Source organism: Plecotus auritus (genome assembly GCF_963455305.1).
Source record: "Plecotus auritus genome assembly, chromosome: 1".
NCBI classification, from domain to species: domain Eukaryota; kingdom Metazoa; phylum Chordata; class Mammalia; order Chiroptera; family Vespertilionidae; genus Plecotus; species Plecotus auritus.
In genome coordinates, this window is record NC_137770.1 from 43,736,872 (window position 1) to 43,748,632 (window position 11,761).

Here is an 11,761-nt window from a genome sequence, read left to right on the forward strand (position 1 = left end):
CTGTCCCTCTCTCTTCCTCTCTGCAAAAATATCAATAAAATATTAAAAAAAAACACAACAGTGATATTATTAATAACAGCTTGGCAAACAGTTGTGAGATTTGGTGCTTTGTTTTGTTGATACTGCCTAAAATGTTTGCAAATCAAATTTGTCTTCCTCTACTTGTTTAATGTCTTTATTATAACTTTGGATTGTTAGACTGTGTTGGCACCTTCTTGAATATGGTTGAATAAAAGTGAGAGCACGCCAGAATGGTTGTTACAGCTAGATTCACTTTTTAAAAATATATTTATTTTTATTGATTTCAGAGAGGAGAGGAGAGGGAGAGAGAGATAGAAGCATCAATGATGAGAGAGAATCATTGATCCCCTGCCTCCTGCATGCTCCCTACTAGGGATCAAGCCCACAACCTGGGCATATGCCCTTGACCAGAATCAAACCCGGGACCCTTCAGTCTGCAGGCCAACACTTTATCCACTGAGCAAAACCGGCTAGGGCTAGATTCATTTTTTTTTATTATTATCTTATTTATTGATTTGAGAGAGAGAGTGGAAGGGAGAGAGTGTGAGAGAAAGATTGATTTGTTGTTCCACCTATCCATGCACTCACTGGTTACTTCTTGTATGTGACCTGACCGGGGATTAAACCCACAACCTTGGTGTATTGGGATGATGCTCTAATCACCAACTGAGCTACCTGGCCAGGCACAGCTAAATTCTCTTAAAAGAGAGAGAAAGAGAGAGAGAGAGAGAGAACAGTGACTTCAGAACACAGACTGTTGTTTGGTTAAATAGAAAGGTGAAACAGGTAAATGTGTGAATGTTAAGTTTAAGGTTAATGGCTATTATATCATTCAATAAGTATCTTCAGAGACCCAAAATAAAGCTGCACTCATTGGTAATCATTTATTCTTTCTTTCATTTAAATGTATTGCCTGCATGTGCCTTGTGATGTGTTAGAGGCTAAGGATAAAAGCGACAAGGCAAGGAATCTGCTCTCAAGATGTGGCCGACTTATAACCGAGTATGTGTGATTCACTAGGTTGGGCACAATAATAGCACACAGCAGCCCACATAAAAGGAGTGATTGCCTGTCGTGCAGAGGAACGTCAGGAAGCTTCGAGAAGACAGCGTATGCAGTAAAAGTCAAAGAGATGATCAACTGTGTTAATAGATCCATGATGGAATATTTTGCAATACTATAACCAGAGTACTAGGCCAGCTAAACAGAATCCCCTTACATTATCAACTTTTGTCATTCTTGGAAGTGTCTATTCCTGATGCGCTCCTAGCAACTGCCAAAGGCTTGATTGGGCTCATTCACATATGTTATGGGAGGATGGAGACCAACAAATAGAGATGCAAATTGGAAGCAGGGAAGGGTATCCCTGCAAGAAAAGTGAAATAAAGGGGTAAATATTTTGAAATTAAAATGTAACATTCTTGTCCCATCAGTGTGGGTCAGTGGTTGAGCATTGATCTATGAATTAGGAGGTCCTGGTTTGATTCTGGTCAGGGCACTTGCCTGACTTGTGGTCTGGATCCCCCGTGTGGGGCATGCAGGAGGCAGCCAATCAATGATTCTCTCTCATCATTGATGTTTTTATCTCTCTCTCCCTCTCCCTTCCTCTCTGAAATCAATAAAAATTATTTTTTAAGGTAACATTCTTGGCTAAGTCAGATCTTCAGTGATTAGTTCATGCACTACACTACACTTTACAATTTTCACTGTCAGAAGCTGGACATAAACATCATAAAACCACTTAGAACTTAATCTGTTACTTAGAAAAAGCTAATTTTGCTAAAGGACATTATTTCCTCACAATGGCAGAAATGCCAACTGCTTCCTTGCCACGTTCTCCTGTTCTTTCTGGGCTCGTGACTAGACTACTTGTCCCAGCCTCCCTTACAGATAGGAATGGCCAATGGAATGAACTGAAGTGACAGTGCCACTGCCAGGCCTGGCTCATTAAAACGTCCCTGTTGCTCTTTGTCCCTTGCAACTGGCTGGAATGCAGATGACCCTCAGGGCAATCTTGGAAGACACCAGGACAAGACAGCAGAGCCTCCATGAGCCTGAGAGTTTACCTAGTACTGCCCTGTGATGTGAACAAGAAATAAAGTCTAAGGTTCTTGAGGTAGTTTACATTTTAGAGTCAATTTGTTTCACTAGTAAGTCTTTTTTAACTCACACTTTCCTAGCAAAATCCTTCTCTTTTACTTTTTTGGAGGAAGGAGGAGACACACAAGAAAGGAGGAGTTGAGGGACATTTAATTATAGTGTTGGTGCAGGGCATCTATCATTTGCCCCTTTAGATCCATGCTTCAACCTCCGGACCCTGCTTTCAACCCCTGCAGGCTGACCTGCATTCTGGGCCTCTTAGCCTGAGGAATGCCGGGGAGATAAGGGGGAGGGAGGGGAAGGAAGGTCAGGATATTTCTGGTGCTGGTTCACTCCCTGTGAGGTTCCCATAGAAGTTCACTGCCCCTCTCAATCTGTTACACGACTGTCTCACTCCCAGATTCACGTAGCAGGTCCCTGCCCTTGTCCAGGTGGGCCCTGTCTCATCAGCCCAGCTCAGTCAGCTCAAGCTGTGATAGCTAAACATTACAGACAGGCTGGCTTAACAGAAAAGTATTACCATTCTGGAGGCTGGGAAGTCCAAGATCAGGGTGTCGGCTTGGTTGGGTTCTGGTGAGAGCCCTCTTCCTGGCATGCAGACGCCTGCCTTGCCATGTCTTCACATGTCAGGGGAGAGGGGAAGATGAAAGGGGGTGGGGATAGACAGGAGAGTGTGTATGTTCTGCTCCCTTCTCATAAGGGCACTAATCCCACCATGAGGACCCTCATGACCTCATCTAACCCTAATTACCTCCCAAAGGCCCCTCCTCCTAATGCCATTACATTTGGGATCAGGGCTTCAACATCTGAATTTGGGAGGATGCAAACATTCAGTCCATAACTGGCCTAGGCATGTGCTGTCAGCCAGGCTGCTAGGAGACCCAGGCTATTACAGCATTCTTTGCAGTGACTCTACGCCCACACTTTGTAAACAAACCCTCCTGGAATCATCCTACTTTGAGTGTGCCATCTGTTTCCTGTTAACACTCTGAATCAGACAATATTGCTTTGTCTTCACTCTCGAAAATAACAGTAGCCAATATTGTACATATTACCACAACCTATTAAGGTGGTACATTTTAGGGCAATTAACAACTATCACAAGCAATAACTCACAGGCAAAGGATTACATCTCTCTCTTCAGTGGTACCTTGAACTTCTTGGCATCTCCAGATTCACCTCTCTCCACAACCCAAACCTGGCATGTAAGTCCCACCTTAGCCTTTAGGTCACAATTCAAGTCCTTAGCCTGGCATTCAAGGCCCTTTGTAATCTGGTCTCTATCTGCTCTCCGGCATTATCATTGCCACCCTTCAGGCCCCCTATAAGCCAGGAGAAGCTTGACTCTGCTTCTGCACATCACACACCCGCCCCCTGGATAAAGCTGGGATGAAGATGGGAGCATGTCCCTCTTCCCTTCGCATTCGCTCCTCTGCGAGAGCTGGAGACGTCACTCCATCCCCATGAAGTGAAAAGATAACTCATCAGCCCTGCCTTTCACACGTTCAACTCACCACAAATTCCTAATGAGTAGCACCTGAATTGCTGAAGTTTTACTATTATAAATATTTAATCTTTTTTAAATTTAGTTTTTTGTATAGGTAATACATGTTTATGGGTCAAAACCAAAATTTATAAAAAGTTCCATCATGAAATGTTTCCTCTACTCCAGCCCATGTCTCTAGTAACCAAATTCTTACCCTCCATATGTAACCACTCTTCTTAACATATACTTAGTTCCAGAATTGTTACTGCACCTGAAAGTACACTGCAAATACACATTCTCATGTTTCTCCTTTCTTTACCATAGCGTGACATACTTTTTTGGAACTTTGATATATATTTTTATATCATGTTTTATAGATGTTTTATATCATGATATATATTTTTTATGTTAACATGTTCTGGAAATCTTTCTTTGCCTGTATTGATTATAACTTGCTTCCTCATTCTTTTGTACAGCTGCATAGTATTCCAGTCTGTGGATGCATCATCATTTCTTTAACCAAATCTTTATTGATAGACATCTGAGTCTCTGCTAATCTTTTTTGCAAATAATGCTTACAATGATGCACACTTACTCTTGCTATAATGCCATAGGATTCAATGTGTAATTCTTTTAACATTTCAACTTTATACTTCATTTTTAAAAATTTGTGATCTGGAGGCCAGTCAACACATGACATTTACTATAGGCTAAATTAAGGCATAGATCAATGATCTGAAAAAGTTACTTAACTTTATGAGTTCATTTCTGGGCATTTCTCCATAAGGCTGTTGGATGATATAGCAGAGTATGAGTTCACTCAGTGGAGCAGGCAGCCTATGTGTAAACTTTGCAGTTTCTGCCAAGGTCATTTGAAAGGAGCAGCATTCCCAGATTCCCCTTGGGAAAAAGCTCAATCATTGTGGTACTTGTGATGATCAGTAATACTTTTCATAATCTTTGGGATGCTAATACATTGTATTCCACAGATGTTTACAAAGCGGGAGGGTTCAACATGTGTATCCACGTGCAGAGCCCCATGAGCCTTTTGAGGAAGGCATTGTGTATCAGCGTCTGGATCCTGCTCATTTTAGAATCGAAGAGGTCATTTGGGGTTCCCTGTCTGCTCCCCAGTACAGACCAGACACGTGTGGGATTCTGTATGTTTATCCTGCACATACTTGCTGCTACAGAGGCTGGTGTTCCGTTTGGCTACAGGAGAGTTGCATCCGGCTGGCCCCGCCTATGCAGCTGGTTGGCAGGGCTGCCTAGTGAGGAGAGCCCTCGGGCATGGCACATGCTACATCTGCTGGAGGGCAGTGACGGGTTGGAAAGGACCAAGAAAACACAACTAGAATTGACTAAAAGCTTGTAAAGGCTCATTTCCTCAAAGGGGGGACAAAAGGGGTCTTGAGAAGCTGCTCAGTCTAAACGATGTCTGAGCTCACAACCAAACCTGTAAGACCAGATGCATCTCCTGTCAGGAAAGCTGGGCCCTCGAAGGCAGAGCCAACTGAGGATGCTCAGGGGGGCCACTGCCAAACCTTGTTGGCGGGGCCGGGAGAGCTAAAGTAATTTAAAGCAGTGAGATGCTCTCATGTATCTCTTTACATGTTTATTTTATCCTTTCCAATTGGAAATCTTGCTCTGATTTAAGAAAATAAACCCAGCCCTGGCTGGTGTTGCTCAGTTGGTTGGAGCATCCTCCCGTACACCGAAAGGTCTTGGGTTCGATTCCTGGTCAGGGCGCGTTTGGGAAGCAACTGATCACTCTCATATTGATATTTTTCTCTCCCTTTCTCCCTTCCTCTCTCTCTAAAATCAATTAAAAGGAAGGAAGGAAGGAAGGAAGAAAGGAAGGAAGGAGGGAGGGAGGGAGGGAGGGAGGGAGGGAGGGAGGGAGGGAGGGAGGAAGGAAGCCACAGAATGAAGTGTAAAATTAGAAGTCTAAATGAGAAGAAACTAACTTGCTGAAGAATCAAAGTTTATAAATAGTTTTTATAATCCCTTGGCTTTATTTGGAGCTTTTAGCCTTCCTATCCCTTTTTGAGTTTCTGGTAACGGTATTATATATATTTTATGAATTTTTGGATCTCTCTCCACTCCTTCCCATCTCACCAGTCATCAGTTTGGAAACCCTAAATTGAATGAACCACTCTGTTAACATTTCTGATATTTAATAGGTAAAAAATTTGAATCATATTGTGGTTTCCATGTTTGTTTATTTCCTGCCACAGGTTTTCAGTGAGGCTTACACAAGGCAGGCCCAGTTCCAGTCACTTGGGATACATCACTGAGTAGAACTGGTAAAATCATGTTCCAACCAATTTCTACACTGAAGGATGGAGTGGTTGATGGATGCTGTTGCATGACCAATCGTTGAGCATAGGTCAGTTTAATGAATTTTTTATGGTGCTTCTAAGTTCAGATATGGTCCTGAGATAAAGGTGAGCCCTTCCTGTTGACTGCGTTCTGTTTTCTTCCATTCTCTTTCTTCAATTTTCCAAGACATCTCCTTTACCTTCTCCCAGCGCCCGCGCGCGCGCACACACACACACACACACACACACACACACACACACACGTACCTGTCAATCTCCTGACTGAAACCTCATGCAATTAAGTGCTTAATTACAATTTTGTATTGTGACCATGTTTTTATGTTTTAGCGATCCATTACTGTGTAACAAACAGCTCCCAAATTTAGGAGTTAACACAACAGCCAGTTTATCTGCTCATGATTCTATAGTTCAGGGCTGGGCTCACCTGTATGGTCCTTCTGCTTCATATGACATTGGCTAGGCTCACTCATGGGGTTGCATTTAGCTGTGACTTTGGCCAGGGCTGGAGTGTGTCTCCTCTGGTCTCTCTCCAACCAAGTGATGGGACTTCCTCCAAGATGGAGGCCCAGCCTTGGAAATTACACATCATCTCTGACACATTTTATTGGGCAAAACAGGTCACAGAGCAAGTGCAGATTCCAATGGAGAGGAAACATCACCTCTTGTTGGGGGAGTGGCAAGGTCACAATGCAAAAAAACACGTGGGATAAGAGATATCATTGCAGCCATCTTTGGGAATATGAGCTACCACACTGGATAGCCCTGCTTTCTGTTAGCTGGTGATCCACTATAAATCCCAGTCCCGAGCTTTTCTAATAAATCTGGTATTACTTTTCTCTCTGCATGTCTGTCTTCTTTTTATGAATCAGCACATTAGCTGATAAAGGATGTGTTGAATTATAATCCAGAGTTCCATGAGTATCATTCAGTATTTTCAGTTCCAAGGTACAAGAAGTAATTCAGTTTATCAAGTAGTTTACAAAAGAAAGGAAGGTTTGAGAAGTAGCCTCAGGGCAGAGGAAGACACATCCATGATAACACCACAAGGACACTGGGCAGGACACGCTAACACAGGGCTCTCCGTCCTACTGTGCCTACGCCTGAGGTTTTGATTCTTTCCCTTGTGGTCCACGTCTTGATAAATATACAATTGTCAAAATGTGTTTGCTCTCTTTTTAACTAGGAAGTGGAGAAAGAGTTCTTTCCACTTCAAAGCTTGTGTCTCAGGTATTCTGCCTCCTACACAGACTTACATGATGGACTATTCTCCCCAGTGAGCTACCCAGCACTGAACAGACAGTAGTCATTGCTGAAAACAGTACATTGTCCTGATCTGGCCCCTGCTACCTCTCTGACCTCAGCTCCTGCTCACTCCACTGAAGAAGCCATGCAAAATATCAAGTATGTTTCTGCCTCAGGGCCTTTGCACATGCTCTTTTCATATCTGAAATGCTCTTTCCCAATATCTGCGTAACTGTCTCTCTCACCTTACTTAAGTTTTTTGCACAAATATCACCTTCTTATAAGGCCTCCCAATAGCCATCCTATCTAAAATTGTAACTCCTCACTTTTTATCCCCCTTCCTGATATATTTTTTTTCTTAACTCTTAATGTTGCTTCATATGTCATATGTATATCTTCTCTTCTACCTCTAGATTGTAAGCTCAGTGGGATAAGGATTTTCATCTGTTCTGTTCAGTATCGTATCCCCAGCATTTAGAACAGTGCCTGGAAACTAGTAAGTGTCCAATAAATATGTCTTTCATAAATGAATATAGAGCCAGTATCTATAGGATCCCTTGGAAATCCCTTTGAAGCACATTTATTATACTGTTGACAAGGCTCCTTCTTAGAGTTTAATCCTCCTACCAATATATCTGCCTAGAATATGTTTTTCTCATTTTAAATTGTTATACAAGACAACATGAAAAATTTTGATAAGTTAAAAAATGTCTTAATTTATTGCTCTCTGCCCTTCAACCAGAGTTAACTGTCTGCCTAGAAGGAAATTAGATGAGTCAGACAAAAATCATTTATTAGAAAACTGTGCCTTATGCTTTGTTCTCTTCTCAACATTTCTAAATTAACATTTTGCTGATTTATTACACTACTTTTCAAGGTATTGCTGCAAGCTTAATACTTTTCAAGGTCATCTCTTTCATCCTTCATGCAAAAAGACACGAAGCTGGCCTTTTTCCAATTTTCAGGAATGTCTCAGTCCTCCGGAGCTGCCACGAGCAAAGCAGCACCATGGCGACCTTAACTAATTCATGATGTATCCCAGAAGGCCAAACATCAGGCCCCATGGCTTTGAATACATTGATAGTGTTCAAATGCTCATCAGTGAGTAAGAAATGTTTGCTGAGCCTCTGCCAAGTACAAAGCTTGTACCAGTTCTTCTCTTTCTGTGGTTTGATGTCCTGTCTTCTCATTAGCTGGCGTGACAAGGATGGAGGAGTTAATCAAGCTCTGACATTTGCACAGCTTGGCCAAACAGGAGGCAGAAGGGAGAGGATCCAGCCGGCTTTAACAAGCCCTTCATGACATTTCGCATTTGTCTCCCTGGCAGGGGCCCAATTTCAGTGGCTCTGCTTCAGATGATAGTATATTGCCCTGTTTGTATAACTAGTAAAGATGATCTCCTCATTCGTTCATTCATTCATGGAACACATATTTATTAAGCCCCTATTCTGCATCAGGTATTGTGGTTATAACAGTGACCAAAACAAAGTTCCAGCTCTCAGGAATCGTATGACTAATTGTACACCTATTTTTACAATTCTTGTTTTAATGACTACAAATACATACAGAAGAGAGTGCTGATGGCTGATGCTTTTACCACATCCCATAACCAAAAAAGCCTTGGGCCAAAAATGAACAAAAGAAAGAAAGGGGGGCTGAGCCCCAATTCTCACTCATATTCCTAGCAAGTGTTACCCAGACAAATTGAGAAGAGATGAGTGTCATTCCATCTGCCCTCTCACTCCAGACCTCTGTCACACCATAACACTGCCTCACTGTTACCTATCTTCCCCCCGATGATGATGCCCTGCTGCTCTGGTCATGAACTGTTGGTAGGGATCTATGCAGGGGGCAGGACTCAAGTATTGCAATGATTAGAGTATTTGGAGCAGCATCAGCTCATAAAATTCAAACTCTTCAATGCAAAACCAAATATTTGCAATCATTTTCTGTCCCCACTCCTGCCTCCTTGTTTGGTGCAGACTGTGGATTTCCAAAGCTGTGTAGCTTGCTTGTTTTTCATCTAACATTTGCCCCTAAGAAGCCCTGCCCGTGAGCCTCAGGGTCCATCTCTCCAAAGTAAAGGAGGCGATGCTAAATCAATAAGTAAACTGGCATTTAGTGAGCGTTGAGCACACAGGATGTGAGGCAAAGTATTTCCAACATAGGTAGTGAGCAAAAGAGATAAAAATTAGAATGAAGGACGCACAGTCATGTGTTAGATCTTCGATTCAGTGCAATATGCATTCTCTTTGAACACTTGGCTTCCACACTCTCCTGCTTTTCTTCCCACCTCTCTAACTGCTTCCTCTTGGTCTGTTTGGAGGTTGCTCCTCCTCCATTTGACCTCTACTTGGCGAACTTCACAGTTCAGTCTTGGGCCACTTGTTCTTTTCCATCTATCTATACTTTCTTCCTTAGTCAATTACACCACATCCTAGTCTTTAATTACTACAAAAAATTTTAATTTAATTATATATAGATTACTTTATAGAGAGGGGTGAAGGAGGGAGGGAGAGAGTAAGGAAATCAATTTAATCTATGTATATGTAACTTTAATTGCTATATAGAGAGAGTGTATATATTGCACAGTGACTCACAAATGCATCGTTTCAGCCCAGCTCTCTCCTCTGTACCCCAGATCCACATATCCAATGCCTTCTTAACACTGTCACTTGGATGTTCCAAAGGCATCACAAACGAAACATGTTAAAACTGAACTCATGTTCTGTCTCTCAAAATCTGATCTTTCCTTGCTCTGGATGTCGGTGAATGGTGCTTCCAACGCATTTAGGTATGCAAGCTAAAAACCCAGGACGTGGACATTTCCATCTCTTTTATTGCCCACATCCAATCCATCACCAAGTTTTTATGTTTGCCTCCTACATATTATTCATACTTTTGTCATACTCTGGTCACTTCAATCCACACAGAGATCACACGTTTTCTGGATTTGACTCCTGCTGGTCTACCCATATCCATTTTGGTCTGCTACCTCCACTTTCCACAGAGCAGCCAAAGAGATACTTCAAAATGCAAAGGTTTCCAATGGCATGTCTGCTGGTCTTAGGATAAATCTGGCCCCGCCTACCTGCATCAGCCCTCATTTGATCTGTAGTCCCCTTCATTCTCTCCATCCAGCCCCTCAGCCTTCTTTCAAACTCTCGTGACCCCCCTCATAGGGCCCTTCTTCAATCTGGAAGTCTTTGCCATATCTTCTTGGAGTTTACTCTAATTCATGTTTTAGATTTTGACTGTCTCTTTCCCAACATCACAAAATTATCTGTTAAATGATACTGGGTTTAGAAGTGGGGATTCATAAGTAAGACTTACTTTTTCCCTGCCTGGGTTTAGGGCCAGTTAAGAGATAAGATATGGAGGAAACAATCAGATGGAGATCAAAATATCAGTGTTATGACCAACAGAGTTATTGAAAAATGAGGCTTAGGTGTGCAATAACATTTGTATCCCCAGTACAGAACCCCATTTACCTAGTCTCTGCTATGCTGGGAAACTCCACACCCGTGCCAATGGGACAAGCCCCTCAGAGAATTCACCTCCTGGAGGAAGAATAGAATATGTGTTCAAGAGAAGAGAGGAGAGCCCTGACCGGTTTGGCTCAGTGGATAGAGCGTTGGCCTGCAGACTGAAAGGTCCCAGGTTCAATTCCAGTCAAGGGCATGTACCTGGGTGTGGGCACATCCCCAGTGGGAGGTGTGCAGAAGGCAGCTGATCGTTGTTTCTAACTTTCTATCCCTTTCCCTTCCTCTCTGTAAAAAATCAATAAAATATATTTTTTTTAAAAAAGAGAAGAGAGGAGAAAGGTATCCAGGCTATGCCCTACCACCCCACCCCCCCCCCACCTCCCACCCCCAACCTCCCATCCTTAAGAGCCTTCCCAGACTCACCAGACAGGTAACCCACTCCATCTCCATGGGGCAGAATAAGGAGTGTGGCAAGAGGCCAAGTGTTTGGGGAAAATTCTTCCTCATAGAAACCAGAGGAGTGGGTAAGAAGCAATATGCCTCTAACAATTCAGTAAGCTCTTGGATATAAGGCTGAATGAAGGAGTGAATAAACTAGACATCTACAGAGTGTCAGGCACAGAGCTATGCATTAGGGATAAAAAATAAAAAAGAATATCCAACATGTATCAATACAACATGCCTAGCTCTCTTTCAATTGCTTTGTCAGTATTCATTTACTTAATATAGGAAGTGCATTAATATTATCTATATATATAAAAGCCTAAGCAACCATCACAACTGAATGGATGACCAAACAGGCTGCATGGGGCAACTAGGCCAGCAGGGGAGTTAGTGAGGGGCGACCAAACGACCAAACAGCAGGCTGCGTGGGGCCACCAGGCCTGCAGGGGGAGCAGTTGGGGGTGACCAGGCCAGCAGGGGGGGGCGGTTAGGGGTGATCAGGCGGGCAGGCAGGTGAGCAGTTAGGAGCCAGGGGTCCCAGATTGGAGAGGGTGAAGGCTGGGCTGAGGGTACCCCCCCATGCACAAATTTCATGCACAGGGCCTCTTAATACATTTATATTAATATTTAATTATATTTAT